The sequence below is a fragment of the Theropithecus gelada genome, chromosome 2 (genome assembly GCF_003255815.1).
Source record: "Theropithecus gelada isolate Dixy chromosome 2, Tgel_1.0, whole genome shotgun sequence".
Lineage (NCBI taxonomy): Eukaryota > Metazoa > Chordata > Mammalia > Primates > Cercopithecidae > Theropithecus > Theropithecus gelada.
Window position 1 is genome coordinate 151,207,961 of NC_037669.1, and position 18,214 is coordinate 151,226,174.

At 47.8% G+C, this 18,214-nt stretch overlaps 1 protein-coding gene across 1 annotated transcript in view; it reads right to left on the reverse strand.

The window, feature by feature from the left end:
* SPSB4 (splA/ryanodine receptor domain and SOCS box containing 4) overlaps window positions 1-7,936 on the reverse strand; it is an 88,977-nt gene extending 81,041 nt beyond the window's left edge. The window contains exon 1 of the mRNA XM_025376458.1: window positions 7,343-7,936. The gene's annotated coding sequence lies outside the window, so the exon portion shown is untranslated. The remainder of the gene's footprint in view (window positions 1-7,342) is intronic.
* Window positions 7,937-18,214: the final 10,278 nt, after the last annotated feature.

Here is an 18,214-nt window from a genome sequence, read left to right on the forward strand (position 1 = left end):
ATTTCTTTATAGCAATGCAAAAATGGCCTAACACAAAGCCCCAGTGTGACAGTATTTGGAGGTGGAGCCTTTGAGAGATAATTAGTCCATGAGAGTGAGTTCCACCTCCTCTAAGAAGCCTGCCCGGATCCAGTAGGCCTCCAGGGGCCTGCCCTGTACCTCTGTCCACCCTTGAGTCAGTCAGGGGCGACATCTTTCAGGCCTTACTGATCTGCTTTTCTCTACTTTGAGGGCATTCCTCTGATGGCAGGAAGCTTTCACCATCACTTCTGTGCTCCCAGCCACTGCCCCACTCCCTCCATGCAAGACACAAGCCTGGTACTTTGAACATGGGTCAGAGCAAACAGATGGACTGTGGAGAGGTTGTGCTGGGCTTCAGGGAGGGCTCATGCTCTGTTCTTTTTCAGAGGATGAAGCAGAGAAAGTGCCAGGGCTAAAGTCAGGATATGGGGACATGAAGCCCAGTAATGCCACTATCACGGTTGGACTCCCACTCCTGAGCAGCTGACTCTTGGCTATATCCAGTCTGCTCCTTTATTAGCTACTGCTTTGCATCCTTCCCTGCTTCCAACCCTCATTTATTTGTTCAAAAAATGCTTAGTGAACACAGTGCCAGGCACCGTGCAGCTGAAAGCCAGGGGCACAGCAGTGGCCAACTCAGGCTCATCCCTGCCTTCTCTCTCCAGCCAGAGGGAGTGGCCACTTAGCACATTTCTCCTCTCCTCTTCTCCACCACAGCACACAGCACTGGGCCAGGCACATGGGACATACAATAGAATCCACCTTCCTGATAGGAATACCATCATCTCTCAACCCCGTAAGCAGCCAGTATCCTGAAGAATGCCAAAGGGTGCCTCCGTCACTTTCCCCCAAAACCAAACTTAATTTCCTACATCATGCTTGGATGGGGATGCTTAATGACATTATCCGGAAGGATCTGCTCTGGGGCTTCAATCATGGCTGATCAAGAAAACAAAAACTCTAATTTGCTAATTGCCATTCCCAGGACCCTAGCAGATGTTCCTACCCGACAGGGGAATGAGGAGACACGAAGTGGCGATGCCACACTGTTTAAGGAACCTCATTAGTTTGAAAAATATGATGCACAGTCTTCAGAGGCCTGGGACCCAAAATCACAGCCACAGAGGCCTGTCTGGCTGAGCTCAACAGGCACAAGGCCTGCAAGAAGACATGACTGCTGTGGGGATTGGTAGTGACTGCGTGAAATGCCCTTCTCTCTATGTGGCCTCTGGCTTTGACTTGCCGGAGCCAGAGGTGGGGGCAAGTCTCCTTCTTTCATCTAGCCAGCAGTAATGACGCTGGTCTGGGGATCTCAGGCTGCTGAAAAGCATAAGACTCAACCACTTTCCCTTAGGGAGACAGCCTACACGGAAGGGGTCAGACTCCGCCACAGATCTGAATAATGACAAAGACTGTAAAAAGAAATCCACTTAGATACCACTGGAATTCCTTTATAGACTGCACATACCTTTCAAATATATACTACAGCACTTGTAAAAGTACAAAGTTGATCTAATCACGCTCCTGCTCAAAATCCTCCACAGGTTCTCTGAGGCTTTCAGGATATTAGATATTAGTGACTCTGGGGAGCTCCCCAGCCCCCTGTGCTCTCACAGCCCTTATACTTGTGCCCACCACAGCACTTATCACAAGGGGACATGATGTCTGTTTGGCTGCCTCCCTCCCATCGGACTGGGGTGACTGGGGAGCAGGGGCTGGGTCTCTCTCATCAGAGTCCCCATGGGCCTGGCTTAGAGAAAGTGGTGGGTGAATGTCTATGGAATGCACAAGGATGAACAAATGAAGAAAAGCAATACACTGCCTTAGAAAGAACCAACACGTAAGAATGAACTGGGAATGCAGAGCACTATGAGCTCAGACTATTTATTTCCTGTCTTTATTTTTCAATTTTTAGCTCTGTGCAAAGGTACCAATGATAGGTGCCTGACCTTAGTTTAACTGGAATGTTTTTAAGATTTTTCTTATGCAAATATTAAGTAGGGAGGCTGTTTTATTAAAGATGCTCATTCAGAATGAACCCACCAACAATGAATGAACTAAAGAACCCCCAAGGTTCTGTTCATAGGCGTTCATTAGCTTTTTCCTGCTATACACACATGAAGCTCAGGCTACAACTGGCTGGGCAAGCCCTTTCTTCCCCCAAGAGCTCACAAAGAGAGCCATCTGTCCAGTTCCAGGTGGAATCATCTCACGCCTATCTTCCTGGAGTGAGAATCAATGAGGTTTCCCTGAGCCTCTCCTTCTCCTGGGGTTTCCATGGGAATCCTCCCACGCGTGACTGAGCCAGGGGCCCCCAAGGTGCAAGCTGGGCTGTCAGCCAGCAAGGAGAGCAGCGGATGGGATGAAGGAGGTTTGCTAGGCTGTGACCAGGGCAGCAAGCTCTGCAAGGTCATTTGAAAGAGACGTACCACTGAGCCAGCGAGGCCACGTGCAGTCCGGGCCAGCCTGGTCACTGCAGCTGCCCCTGTGCCCACAGGCCTGCCCCAGGCACATTTGGAGGTTGTTTGCAGGGCAGCTGGCCTCCCTGAGGCCCAGCATGTCTGGGCTGGGTCAAAGCATGAAGGGAGAAGATGGGAAGGGTGCCATTTAATGAAGCCCTCTGGGGAAAACGATGATGAAAACATGATAAGGTTTGCGTCCAACCCCTCATTTACCTCCCAAGATGAACTTTCCCCACTTGGTATCACTCTTGTCTGGAAACAGAATGCCTAAAAGAAAAGCAGAACTATTCATGCCTCTGGCTTGAGGTAGGTCATAACAAGGACCTGCTGGGATTTCTGAAGATCCCTCTGTTAAGCCTACAGTATCTCTCGGGGCATTTTTGAGATACTAAGGAGGAAAGTAGAGAGCATGAGAGGAAGAGAGGAGAAAGGGAGCAGGATCGGGGAGGGAGCTGCTCCAGCCCCAGGAATCTGCACAACTTGCGCATTTCATAGAATGCAGATAACAGGTGGATATCTCCTAAAGGTAGACAACAGGTGCAATGTCTCTGTGGCCAGCAAACCGGGCCCAGGCCCACTCGCTTCTGGAGAAAGCAGAGCTCCAGTTCACGCACATGACATTTCACAAGTTTAAAGCTCAGATGGATGACTTTGGCACTGCTGCAGCATCTCCCACCACACATATGAGCACACTGAAGTGTAGAGCTTACCACAGCAGCTTTCCTGTGTCCTCCTGGCTCCAGGGTCTTCCTGCCTACCCCATCAATGGGGCACCCCCAAGTCCATAGCTTCAACTTCAGTTTCTGCTTCTCACTCTCTCTCTCCATGCATCTTCTCTTATGACCTGCATCTCCAGCGCCCTGCAGACACTCTCAAGCCGGGTCTCCAGTGCTGCCTTCACTCTCCTCAGCACAAGACCCACCTACTAGAAGCCACTGGCCAGCCCTGCCTGGGTGTTCTTTCAAATGACCTTGTAAGGCCAGCTGACCTCTTTCCATCGTAAGCCTCCTACCATGGACACACCCACACTCTCAGCCCCGTGGGACATCTGTGGTCCATGGGCACCTCGGGATCTGTAGGTCCTGGGCTGAGCCTGGCCTCTTCCCTCTCTCACATACCAGGTTCCTCTGCATGTCACTGTTCCTGCCATGGATCCCGTCTCTCAGTTCCCACCACCCAACCCTGTCACCTTTCCCCTAGTTCAGACCTTGCCTGGATTACTTCACTGGTCTCTTAGCAGGTTTCCCTGACTCCAGTGTTTGCCCGCCAGCCCCCTCTCCATGCTGCCAACGGGTAAATTTGACCAAGACACCCACCAATCTCTTCATTCAACCCTCCAGGTGGTTTCTTTGGAGAGAAGCTGCACCTCTTTGCTTGGAACCCAGGGGCCCTCCAGGCTGCTCTTATTTCTCCCACACTGTCTGTCATCACTGCCCACCTCAGACCCATCATGCCAGACTCTCCTCGTCAGCACATCCTGGGACCCTTCCCATCTTCTCTGACCTGGTTGACATTCTCTCACTCCCCCGCCCCTTCTAGCAGAAGCAGAACCAGACACCCCTCCATGGCAGCCCCCCAGCCCACTGCATCCTCTTCCCTCTGCCCCATTATGTCCTATTCCCTATGTCCCACTGCACCCTCTGCCCTCCATCCCACTTTGTCTTCATCTTAGCTGTTGATTCCTGCCGCTATTTCTTGCACCACATCTGCATTTCTTGGTGGAGCCAGCACCCAACCAGCCTTTATCTCCAATACTCATACACAGCCTTGTACCTGTTACCTCTGGTTACATTAAGAAGTGCTTGTCAGACTGAAGAAGGACTAGCCACTCTACACCTCCAGCATGGTTTGCCTTTTTTTTTTTTTTTTTTTTGAGACGGAGTCTCACTCTGTCACCCAGGCTGGAGTGCAGTGGTGTGATCTCGGCTCTCTGCAAGCTCTACCTCCCGGGTTCACACCATTCTCCTGCCTCAGCCTCCCCAGCAGCTGGGACTACAGGCGCACACCGCCAGGCCTGGCTAATTTTTTGTATTTTTAGTAGAGATGGGGTTTCACCATGTTAGCCAGGATGGTCTCGATCTCCTGACCTTGAGATCCGCCCGCCTTGGCCTCCCAAAGTTCTGGGATTACAGGCATGAGCCACCAGGTGTATACGTTTTAAATGGAGTAAGTTCTGAACTCAATGTGTAAAGCAAAAATCACACGCAATCAGCACTGCTTAGGAAAGTTCTTCTCAAGTTCCACAAAGTTCATGATAACTGGTTTGAGGTATACCACTGTCTTTCCCAAAGGACACGCTACCCACAACTGTTTTTCCTATAGCCTCAAAACAAATCCCTATTTCTTGAACTGATCAGCAGCAAATAAATTAGTTGGCTTATGGAGGAGCCATGTTTGATTAAAAATGTGTTGCTGGATTTTAAATTTTTTATAGTTGATCTTTTCTTGCCACAGATGGTCATGTTCACATAAATCAAGAGTACGTACTATGTTCTTATATAGTACATATATAGGCAGAGACTTCTGGTGACCTCGGTCTAGGGCCTGGCACCCCCTGATTTTCATGCCCGAGACCCTTCACTCCTGTATCAACAGAGAAAAAACTTTTTGAGAGCATGGATGTGTGACAAAAGGTTGGGCAGCTCAGGGGAAATCAAGTAACTCCCGTATGGTGAGTTGTACTAGGTCTTTCCCCAAAAGGGCAAGGAATTCTGCACTGGCCACTGCTGCTTGGCCACTTTCTGGGATAGAAATGAAGCTCTTCCAAGGAAAGGTCTATATAAATGATGAGGAAGTTTCAGTTGTATGAAAAACTAGGAGGAAAAATATTCTAGGCAAGGGGAACAGCAAGTGAATGAGCCTTGGGAGTGTTGGAGTAGAACCAAGAAGGCTAGGGGAGTGGGTTGGGGGGAGAGGAAAATGGTGATGAAGAGGTGGAGGAGGGCAGCACCAGACCTGAGGATCCCTGGGATCATCTAGATTTTACTCTGTGGCAGCCTTAAGGAGGTCTTGAGCTAGGGAGAAATGTGATCAACATTTTTTAAAGATGCTTCTGATAAATGGTTATGACTACTTGCTAATTTGATACATTAAAAACAAAATCTTTTAATTTTAACTTGCATTTTTCTTATTGAGATAACGCATCTTGTCATATGTTTCAGTATCATTTCTATTTTATTTTGCGTATATAAATTGTGTCTTTGCTCATTTGATCTTTTGTTTGTTGACCTCAGTAATCTTTTACATATTTAAAGAGATGAGCCTGTTGTGATAGGAGTGGCATATGTCATATGTGACAGTTTGTCATATATCTTTTGACTGTTTCTGGTGATTTCTTTTCACTGCAGATTTTATTTTTATATCATTAAACGTATCTTTAAAATAAACGAGAAATACAAACTGGAGAGCTACTTGGGTAGAATGACCAGTAAGTTGAATTTTGTTTGTGGTTTGCCAGAGGTGGCTTAAATTCTTTTCATTACGATTTTTAAAGAATGTTTTAAAAATGGAATAAATTAGAGGGTATGTGTCTCAGAGGAATATGCCCTTGGGTGAAGGATGTTTATATCATGCTTTTACACATTTCACGTCTTCCAGACTTAAGCTCATCAAATTGCGGGGGTGGGGGGCGGGGCGGGGGCAGAAAGTGGGTGGGAGGATAGAGGGCTCAGAGTCTGAGAGAAGCGAACTCCGATCTTCATCCCCCAACCCCCCAAGGAGGAGGGTGGGGCGCAGACCAGGAAACCAAGCTGGGGGAGGTTAGAGAACTTGCCCAAGGTCACACCACGAGCTGGTGGTGAAGACAGATTCGAACACAAGCCTGACTCCAGAACTGAGAGCTCTCCACCTTCTCGCGACAGCGGTACAGAAGTGCCCTCCTCTCCTTCCTATCGGCAGCAGCCTGCGCTTGGCCGTGGGCCGGCGGGAGCAGCCACTCCCCCGGTTCTCCCGCCAGTCAGAGGTCGGGGGCTCGACGTCCCCTCCTGGCTTGGAGCCCCTGGCACTTACAGAGCGACCAGGGCGGACACATTTGCCGCGCTCAAGGCTCTGGCCCCCTACCTCCTTCCCAGAGCCCCGCGCCCAGGGTTTCCTGAGCTCCCAGCCCCCTCCCTTCCCGAGCATAGACAAGTTTGTCTTCAAGCAAGGCCAGGAACTGGTCCCCGAGTCGCTCTCGGGTCAGGGGACCAGCCTTACTGCCCCAGCGTTAGGAATAAACGGTAACAACAGCCACCGGTGCTTATTGCGTGACCCGTGCTTTACTTCTACCTCTCCGAATACCCCGGACGAACAGATCCCCAGGAATTATTGTCCCCATTACACGGACGAGGGAACTGCTGCAGCTCCGGAAAGTTGGATAACAAGCTTGGGCTCGCAAAGCTAATAATAATACTAGCTAACATATGATTGAGTGCTTCCTGTGTGCCCGGCACATGCCTACCTACGAGCACCATCCCACAGATCTTTCCAATACCCCTATAAAACATGCATAATTATTCCCATCCTACGGATGAGGAAACAGAGGTTTGTCGCCCTGTCCAAGGTCACCCAGCCAGTGAGTGACGGATCCTGGATCCAAACCCAAGCGGGTGAATCGGATGGCAGTTTTTTGTGCGTTGTCCACTACGCAGAGAAGCAAAGGGCTTAGAGAACCCATGATACCAAGGGCCGGGCCCCAAACGCCCCAGGGCTGAGCGCAAATCAACCTTCTCGAACTGCCACAACCTGCAGAGAGGAATTCTCGCGGACTGGGACGCCAGGAGCGCCAGCTGTGTCGACTGCTCACCCGCACAAAGTCCGTGCAGCCGGATCTAGGCTCCCGGCCCCCGCGCGCCCCTCACCAGGAGCTGGAGAGTACTCACCATAAACGAGAGGGCAAGCGCCTCTTCGGGAAGAATCCCCAGCGCTGGCAGGTCCTGGACTCCCTGGAGAGGAGTCTGCTGCCGCCGCCGCTGCCCACTCAGGGGCGCCCGAGCGACCCGCGAATGCCCGCTCTCTCCCCACGGCCAGGGGCGCGTCCTCACGGCTGATGCCCGGCAGCAGCGCCCCCTCTGCGCTGCAGGATGGCCTGGAGTTAGGAGCGTTCTTCGCGAAGTTGGAGCTCAGGCGCCGGGGGTCGGGCCTGGAGTGGGGAAGCGCCTTACTGAGGCGATCGTGGGGGCGCTCCAAGGCCCGCGCTTTAGCCGCTTGGAAGCTTGGCGCCTGACCCGGAGGGCGACGAGTCCCGCGCTCAGGGCGCACGGGCCGCGCCTCGGCCGCCGGCTCCGGGCGCGCCGGGCGTCTTCCCCAGCGTCCTGAGCGCACGCAGCGGAAGCAGCAGCTGGGGCCCGGGCCCGGGATGTGGTGTGTTCATCGCCCTCCCCTGGGGCTGGGCGCCTTTGTGCGCGGGGCGCGCCGGCAGCCACGGCCAGCTCTGGATGCTGCAGCCGCCGCCGCCTCCCCCTCCTCCTCCGCCGCCGCCCGCTCCCCGCCTTCCCGGCCGGCCCGGAGGCTGCAGCTGAAAGCCGATCTGGCTGAGCTCATCCCTGAAGGCCACTAATCCAATAGCCGCGGAAGGCGCGGTCGCCGGGAACGCCCCTTCCCCCACCATCCCGCGCCCCAGCCGTCCCAGCCCGGGCCGCTGCCGGCGCCGCCACCTTCTCGAGGCCACCAGCTGGCGGGAGAGGGAAGTGGAGCCCGCGCCCGCGCCCCTGTTCCGAGGCGGCGGCGCGGTCGCCATTCACTCACCCGCCCGCTCGCGCGCTCACTCTCTAGCTCTCGCACTCATTCATGCGCTCGGGTCCTCCGGATTCATTCAAGCGCGCCTGGAGCGCCAGGGTGGGTGCCCCTGACGGGGAGTAGACACCCAGTCGCTAGGCAGCTTTGGTGCCTTTACTCAACGCACGTGGGAAATAGCAGCCGGGAGGAAAAGAGGGTGGTTTAATATCCACCTTCCTCGGACACACACATGTCCACACTTTATTTTTGAGATCAGGCTCCAACTCATCTCTTAAAGTCCAATTTCATACCGCACCTGCTCAAGGAGCGTTCCCCGCCCACTCGAGGCGCAGAAAGTCGGTCTCTTTGCTCTACCAGCGCTGATGGTGGGCTGCGTCTTTGGGAGCCTGAACTGAGCGTTGAGGAAAAGGGCGTGGCCAAAACAGAAGCCGCCAGGGAGCTTCTGGTATCTGCGCTTCCTTGGGGAAATTGAAAGTTCTTGTCTTGGTGGCTCTCGTCTGCCTCCCAGAATTGACTTCAGGTCCATTACGCAGTCATTTGCTGACCCAATCCCTCTCTGTGCCAGGTAAGAGGCAAAGAGTAGATGCAGAGTGCCCATTTCATCAAGGACACGGAAAACAAGTAAAGACAATCCAACTCTGTGAAGGAAACGTTTTGAGAGAGGTTCTGGGGCGAATTTGTCAGACTGGAAAAGGCAACTGGGAATGTTTCCTAGTAAATGTGTCTACATGAATTAGCTCCTGGAGGCAGGGGTACAACATGGTCACCTGGAGAGCTACCTATCACAGCACAGAGCCTGTGCTATGAGCAGAGGGAGTATGATGGAGCTGTAGGGATGGATGGTGTCTAGGGTCTTGGGTGGGGACTGTATCAAGAGCTTGACCTTCCCCATCACTTGGGGAGGCCTTTAACCAGGGTAGTGATGTTGTCGGATTTGCATTCCAGAAAGACCTCTTAGCAGCCAAGTGGATGGGTGGATGGAGGAAATCAGGTTGGCAGCTATTGTAATAGTCTAAGCATAAGATGATGCTTTATGAACTAAGATAACCATGATGAGGTGACAAAAGTATGTATTGACATGTATGCATTGTACTTATTCTAACGTTTCATCATTGTTTGCATGTCTGCCCCTCCTAAAACTGTGAGCCCCCCCTGGAGGGCAAGTATAGGTACCTCACACATCTCTGGATGGCCTGCACCAGCACAGGATAGATGCTGAGGACAGTGAATGTCATTTGAACTGCCCTAAGTGACAGTGCTAATCTACATCCACACTTGGTGTCTTTCCTTCCTACCTCCTATTGACAAGCTCCTGGAGCACCTCTGCTGTGAGCTACTGTGGGGGTTATGGATGTGGCTGGGGGGCAAGAAAAGAAAATTTGTGGAAAGAAGCTCAGAAGCAAAGGAAAGTTTAAAGAAGATGTTCATGCTGATGGTTTCTCTACCAATCTGGTTAACAGGCTGGGTGTGTGTGTGCAGGATGCCTGTTGCTTCCAGAGTTTGCTGGGAAGCATCACAGTAGCTTCAAGGACAAGGGAGGGAGGGAGCAGTGGCCATAATTTGAGAAAACAACTCCCCTCTCCCTTAGGGGCTCCAGTTAGGTTCACCACACTGGCCTTTCCCAATGAGATGATGCCCCAGGCACAAAAGAGTGGTCCAAAACAGGGCCCTCTTGTGTCCCTGTAGACCCCCAAATCCTCCAGCCTCTGGATAACAAGGGAAACAACTTGCTATTTGGGGAGAAGCCAGGATAGCCTGGTTACTAAAATTCTTTAGATTGCGATCAGCAGCTTCTACATGGCCCCCAGTGATCCCTGACTCCTGGTATGTACTCCCTTGTGTAAACCCTTTCCCTTAAAGTGTGGGCTGGACTTACTGATTTGCTTCTCACTAACAGGATACAGCAGAGGTAATGGGATGTTCCTTCCAATATTAGGTTATAAGAAGACTGTGGCTTCTGTTTTGAGCATGCACTCTTGCTCTCTTTTGGGATCACCCCCCTGGAGAACCCAGCTGCCATATCCTGCAGCGGCACTGTGGAGAGAGGCCCTATGGTGAGTGACTGAGACCTGCCGATAACCACAAGTGAACTTGGGAGCAGATCTCTGCCCCCCCAGCTGAGCCTTCATAGGAAACTACAGCCCTGTGTGATGCCTTGACTGCAACTTCACGGGAGATCGTGAATCACCGAAACCAACTACCTGTGCTCAGATTTCTGATGCATGGAAACTGTTAGATAATAAATGTTTGTTGTTTTCATCAGTTAAATGTTGGAGCAATTGGTTATTCAGCAGTAGATAACTAATACAAGATGTTCTTAACTGTCCAAGAGTGAGTCTAAAACTACACCTGTGAAAAACTAGCCACAGTATTGCTCTAAAGAATGTGCAGTATTGCATCGGCATAGTCAGACAGCTCTGGGCTTAAATCTCAGTTCCAAGCCTTTGGGTCCTAGCTTTCTCATTTGTAAACAGGAACAGAAGAATGTCTCCAGAGTACAATTGTGGGTTGTAGCTTGTCGTGTAGTAGGTGCACAATAAATCTTTTTCCTTCTACTTCTCAGGAGTAGACCAAGCTCTGTAGCATTCGTGGGATTCTTGGACTAAGGCGGAGTAATGCCCGGGGCAGAAGGTGCAGTAGGGAGCTGCTGGAGTCAGGAGTCCAGAACCCCTTGGATAAAGCAAAGCTGTGACCCTCACTCCTCCTGCCTTTCTCCCACAAGACATGGTATACAGTCTACTTCCCAGTTTTTAGCTATTGAAATCTTGGACTCCTTCTCTGTCTTGCAAAAGTACTTACCTTGGTTTTATAGAAGTTGGAGGAAAAACTTTCAGTTCTGAGAAATTTTGGAGCTTGAAGCTTGCTCCAAGGAGGTCTGTGGCAACATAGAACTGTGTTGTGTGAGGTCTGAATGTCCTCTGCCCACCCCTCAGGAGCAATCGTGTTTGAGCCCAGTCTGCCATGCGGCATTGCCCATCAGGTGCTCAGCTCTCAAATTCTGTTCCTCTCTACAACCCAAACATCACCATCTCTTTCCCCAGCAGCGAAAGCAGCCCCCTCACCTCTACTCTACTGCTGGGCTCTCTTCATAAAGAAAAAACCACCCTTGCCACTCCCTTCAGAGGTACCCCATGGCCCACAGGATAATAGTCATGCTTTTTCATGGAATCTGGCTCCCTGCCTACTCATCTAGTTTCACCTCCTCTCGTTTGCACTCTGGGCCAGGCCACACTGGGGCCCCCTTCATGCTCTTTCTTCCTGCCACAGGCCATTGTACATGCTTACCTTTCTTTCTGGTACAGACTTTCCAGGTAACTCTAATTCATACTTTGTCTCTGTGCCTATATACATGTCATCTCCTCCAGGAAGCCTTCCTAACACCGCAGGCACAGCACGGTGCCCTCCTATGTGCATCTCAAGACTGTGCTTGCCTCTTTCACAACCCCAAGTCCCACTGTTGTGGCCTCCTTTCTTGTCCCTCACCCCAAGATATGAGCTCTTCAAGGGCAAGGCTGTCTTTTTCATTTTTATACCTGTTACACCCCCAACCACATTTTCTTCTTGCTAATTTGTCAAAGCAGAAAGCTCCACAGTCTTCCCAAATAGCCCAGGCTGGGTTAAGGGCCCCTTCTGTAAGCCCTACCACACCTTGTTGCTTTACATTTGTCATAGCACCTTGAAAACCTTTGAGGAATTGTCAGACTCTCGCATTGCATGGTGACTCTTTGGGGCAGGATTGTGTCTGATTCATCCCAGTGTTCCTAGTTCTCAGCCTGGCACAGTGTATACAGTCAACAGACAGTAGATGTTTGTGGAATAATTAAAGGTAAAGGAGAAGAAAAGAAAGACAGGCAGGTGGGGAGGAAGGGAGGGAGGAAAAAAGGAAGGAAGGCTAACTGCCTAGTTCTGTCTTCTCTCTCTCTAGTTCTGTCTTCCATTTAAGGTATTGAATGATCAGAATTGAATTAATCATAGTCCTTGATCATGACACATTGTCAACATTAGCCCAAGTATGGCACTTATTAATTTATGTATTTATTCATAACATAATGAACACACATGAACCCACTATTGAACCCAAGACCTAGAACATTTCCAACACCTACATCTTCCTGTGTGCTCCTTTCCTAGCCCATCTCTTCTGCCTCCGCTTCACACAAAAACACTATCCTGCGCTTTGGGAGGCCAAGGTGGGAGGATCACGAGGTCAGGAGATGGAGACCATCCTGGCTAACACAGTGAAACCCCGTCTCTACTGAAAATACAAAAAATTAGCTGGGCGTGGTGGTGGGCACCTGTAGTCCCAGCTACTCGGGAGGCTGAGGCAGGAGAATGGCGCGAACTGCAGGGGGCGGAGCATGCAGTGAGCCGAGATTGCACCACTGCACTCCAGCCTGGGCAACAGAGGGAGACTCCATCTCAAAAAAACCAGAAAAACAAAAAACACTATCATTATTATTATTATTATTATTTTATGGAGTCCTGCTCTGTCGCCCAGGCTGGAGTGCAGTGGCACCATCTCAGCTCACTGCAACCTCCACCTCCCAGGTTCAAGCAATTATCTGCCTCAGCCTCCCGGATAGCTGGGATTACAGGTACACGCCACCATGCCCGGCTAATTTTTTGTATTTTTAGTAGAGATGGGGTTTCACCATTTTGGCCAGGCTGGTCTTGAACTCCTGACCTCTTGATCCACGCACCTCAGCCTCCCAAAGTGTTGGGATTACAGGCATGAGCCACCACGCCTGGCCACTATCCTGATTTTTATGATTTATCATTTCCTTGGATTTAAAAATACATGTAACATGAATTTATTTAGCTTTACTTGATTTTTGAACTTTATTAAAAGATATTGTATTATATATCATTTTCTAGGAATTGCCATTTGGACTTAACAAGATTCATCCATGTTGATACACGTAACAGTATCTCATTCATTTTCATGGCTCTATAATAGTTCATTGAGTGAACATACACAATTAATTTTTCCATTTTCCTTCCATAGGTGTTCAGATTGATTTTATTTTGGAGCTACTATAAACCGTGCTGCTATTAACATTTCTGAACAGGTTCCCTGGTGCATCTGTGCTACTGTTTTCTTGGGTCTATTCGTAGGAGTGGAATCATTGTGTCTTGTTGTCCTCTTCATCATTGTCTAGCATGGGTCAGCCTATTCAAATGAAGGGCTAAAAACTTTTTCAATCTAGCCACAAAACAGGGAGGGTTGTATGTACCAAAAGTAATTTGCATCATTCACAGGAGACAAAAATGTTTGCACAAGGGATACCCAGCTCCATTTCCTTGGAATTATTTGCATGCAAGTAAGTTATTTGCATACTGACAGAGCTTCCGATTCCAGGCCATTCCATTCCCTGCCCCATTTCCCTTTACTTCTTAGATAATTAGACCTACTGGGGCCCAGAAGTCTCAGCCTCCCAGGAGAACTCTGGAAAAGACCTGAGTTAGTCTGTAGTAGGAAAGAAGACAGGTGAGGCTCAGTCACAGCTACCCAAATATATCCAGTGATCACTGAATTTTGTGTAGGACAAGATATTAAGGACATACACACACACGCACGGAGACCTGGAGAGTTCTGCTATAAAATGACTTGGTACCCTGGAAGGAAGCATTGGGGTGGGCGTGGCAGATTATGGCAGGGTTGCATGTACCACAGGATCTTTAGCTTTTAATTAGTTTCTATAATCCTCATTTTTCTCTGATATGAAATGGGGGCAATAACACCTACCACATTAAATTGTAAAGATGAAAGGAGGTTATGCATATGAGGGCTTGGCGAATGTTTGTTCTTTGGGCTGTGGTCTTACACAAGTTGCTAAATGTCTAGGAAATTTCTGTTTCCAATTTGTAAAATGGAACTAATAAAAGTACTTTCCTCTATTGACATTTGTTACTTTTTGGACCTTGAGCATTTGAATTCCCCTGCCTAAGCTGGGAAATTCCCTGCCACATTACTCTAAGTAGGAAGCAGAGTCACTTCGCAGTAATGTCCAAAAAGCCCAGCATTCAGTCATGACATGATGCTCACAATCTTTTGAAAACCCTCTTCACAATTTGTTTTTGGTAAAATCAAATGAACAAAAGTCTTTCATTTCCTAGCCTCCCTTGCACTGGATGTGTCAGAGGCGTTTCAACCAGAGCAACTCCATCTTGGATAGGGGCTGGGTAAAATGAGAATGAGACTTGTGGGGCTGCATTTCCAGGAGCTTAGGCATTTTCAGACCAGGATGAGATAGAAGGTTGGCACAAGATACAGGTCACAAAGACCCTGTTGATAAAACAGGATGCAGCAGGCCGGTCGCGGTGGCTCACGCCTGTAATCCCAGCACTTTGGGAGGCGGAGGTGGGCGGATCACGAAGTCAGGAGATCGAGACCATCCTGGCTAACACGGTGAAACCCTGTCTCTACTAAAAATACGAAAAATTAGCCGGGAGTGGTGGCGGGCGCCTGTAGTCCCAACTTTGCGGGAGGCTGAGGCAGGAGAACGGCGTGAATCCGGGAGGTGGAGCTTGCCGTGAGCCGAGATTGCGCCACTGCACTCCAGCCTGGGCGACAGAGTGAGACTCCGTCTCAAACAAACAAACAAACAAAACAGGATGCACTAAAGACGCTGGCCAAAACCCACCAAATCTAAGATGGTGATGAAAGTGACCTCCAGTCATCCTCGCTGATCATTATACACTGATTATAATGCATTAGCATACTAAAAGTCACTCCCACCAGTGCCATGACAGTTTACAAATGCCATGGCAATGTCCAGAAGTTACCCTATATGGTCTAAGAAAGAGAGAGGAACCCACAGTTCCCGGAAATCCCCACCCCTTTTCCAGAAAACTCATGAATAATCCACTCCTTGTTTAGCATATGATCAAGAAACAGCCATAAAAATAGTCAACCAGGCCGGGCACAGCGGCTCACGCCTGTAATTCTTGCACTTTGGGGGGTTGAGATGGGCGGATCACGAGGTCAGGAGATCGATACCATCCTGGCTAACACGGTGAAACCCCGTCTCTACTAAAACTACAAAACATTAGCCGGACGTGATGGCGGGCGCCTGTAGTCCCAGCTACTCGGGAGGCTGAGGCAGGAGAATGGCATGATCCTGAGAGGCGGAGCTTGCAGAGAGCCGAGATCGCACCACTGCACTCCAGCCTGGGCTACAGAGCGAGACTCCATCTAAAAAAAAAAAAAAAAGTCAACCAGCAGTCCTCAAGGCTGGTCTGCCTAAGAAGTAGTCATTCTTTTGTTTCTTTACTTCTCTAATAAACTTGCTTTCACTATACTTGCCCCAAATTTTTTCTTGCCCAAGATCCAAGAACCCTCTCTTGGAATCTGGATCAAGACTCCTTTCTAGTAATCTATGCAGATGTCGTCTGGATTCTGCGAACGGACACACTGATCTGACTCAGAAGTGAACTACTTGAAGAAACTCTCTAGGGTTAGAGCATTCATTCTGGCTGCTGTGAGGAAGATGCAACTCTTGTTTGGAGTCAGTGGTAGGAGTAGCAATTTCCTACTCTTGGCTATGGCAGAAGCTCCCTTACCGCGTCAGTTCTGCAGCGTAATGACAGGCATATTCCTGAAAACTCCGTTCAGAACCTACGTTTCAACAATCACAATGATTCTGTGAGCTAGTCAATCTTTTAAACTAAGTCCCTATCTGAATGTAGTAGTTAGAGTGAATTCTGTTGTTAGCAACTAAGACCCCTTGTTGGTTCCTTACTATTCCGCCTTCCTGACGGTTCGGCCAATCAAAACCTCCCTCTTAGGTTTTTGAAGCTGGGACCAGCCATTCAAAAAAGCAAGGATGGAGAATTTTTTCTGTTGGGGGCAGGGTTGGCAGAAGAGCCCATGGGCAATGTTAGCTTTGGTGGTCACCTCTATATCCAGTGATCAGTGCCGGGAGTGGCAGTAGTGGGCCTCACGAGATTGGGTTTGAGGCAAGATTTCCTCCGTGGTGGTTCTGCTGCCTAGAATTTGTCGTTGTTGTTCCTGTCTGTTTTTGTTTGTTTGTTTATTTGTTTTCTGGATCTGGTTTTCCATCCTTCCCCGTCCACTCTGTGAGTTTCCCAATTTCCTTTCAGTTTGAGTCTCTTCATACAGAAAATTACATTAATTGAATTTTGAATGCGAAACTAGCTTTCCAATCCTGAACTAAATCCCACTTAGTCATAACGTATTTGTCTTTTTAATATATTGTTGGATTCAATTTGCGTCTGTGCTCATGAGGGATATTGGTCTGTGTTTGTCTTTTCTTGTGACATCTTTGTCTGGCTATGGCATCAAACTAATACTGACCTTAATTAGTTAAGATGTGTTGTTTTTTCTTCTATTTTCTGAAACAATTTGTATAGAATTGGAGTTATTTAGTCCTTAAGTGTGTCATAGAATTTACCAGTGAGGTAATAGGGCCTTGGAGTTTTCTTTGTGGAGAGGTTTTTAAGTGGAAATTCAATATCTTTAATAGATACAGAGCTCTTCAGGTTATCTCTTTTTTAGTGAATTATAGTAGTTAACACCTTTCAAGAAATCTGTCCATTTCATCTAATTATAGGATATATTGACATTAAGTTGTGCATCCTATTTCTTTCTAATCTTTTAAATACCCGCATAATCTATAATGATGTCACCTCTCTCATTTCTGATATTGTTAATTTGGGTCTCTCTCTGGATCTCCCCCAAACCCCCAGCTCTCGTTCTCACTTTTTTTTTTTTTGTCTGTTCAGTCTCATTAGCAATTTATCAATCCTCTCAAAGAAACAGCTTTTGGTATTATTTATTTTCTCTGTGTTTTTCTGGTTTCTATATTTTATTGAGTTTTTTCACTCTGATCTTTAGTATTTCCTTTATGCTGCCTACGGTGAGATCCATCTGCTCTTCTTTTTCTGTCTTGTTAAGGTGAAAACTGAGATCATTTATTTAAGACCATTTTTCTTGTCTAATATAGGCATTTAGGGCTATACATTTCCTTCTAAGCACTGCTTCAGATACCTCTCACATATTTTGCTATATTGTGTTTGTATTTTCCTCAAATTCAGAATACTGTGTAATTTTAAAATTTTCTTCTTTGACTCATAAGTTACTTAGAATTGTGTTATTTTTTGCAAACATTTGGAGATTTTTAGACAGCATTCTGGAATTGATTGCTAATTTGGTTCTATTGTGATCAGACAGCACTCTTTGCATGATTTGAATAGCTTTAAATTTATTTAAATGTATTTTCAGCTCAAAATACAGTTGATCTTTATGTTTCAGATGCACTTGGAATGAATGTGTATTCTGCCATTGGTGGGTGGAGTGCTTTGGAAATGGCAGATAAGTCAAGTTGGTTGTGTTATTCAAGTCTCCTATATCCTTAATGACTTTCTGTCTACCTGTTCTGTCCATTACTGAGAGAAGGATATTGAAATCTATGAATGTACTTATGGATTGTCTGCTACTTCTTGTAGTTCTATCCATTTTTGTTTCAGGTATTTTGAAGCTTTGTTTTACATGCATATATTTTTGGTTTGTTATGTCCCTTTATGAAATTACCTTGTTTAAGCTTGCTAATACCACTTTGAAATCTACCGTTTGATATTAATATAACTATGCTAGACTCTTTTAAAAATTAGCATTAACATGATATATCTTTTCCCATCTTTTAGCTTTTAACACACACGTGTTCTTATATTTCAAAAGGTTTTCTTATAGACAGCATGTAGTTGTGATTTGATTTTGTTATCTGATTGGGTAATCTCTGCCTTTTGATTGGGATATTTAGACTATTATATTTAATGTGATTATTGATATGGTTGGGTTTAAATCTAATATCTTGCTATTTGTTTTGTATTTTCTCCATTTGTTCTTTGCTGCTTTTTCCTGTCTTTTTTTCTGCCTTCTTTTTGATTATTTTCTATAAATCCTTTTTATTTCCTTCGTTGGTTCATGGCTGTAAGTTACTGTGTTATTTTGGTGGTTGCTTTAGAATTTATATTAATAGGATACATATTAACTT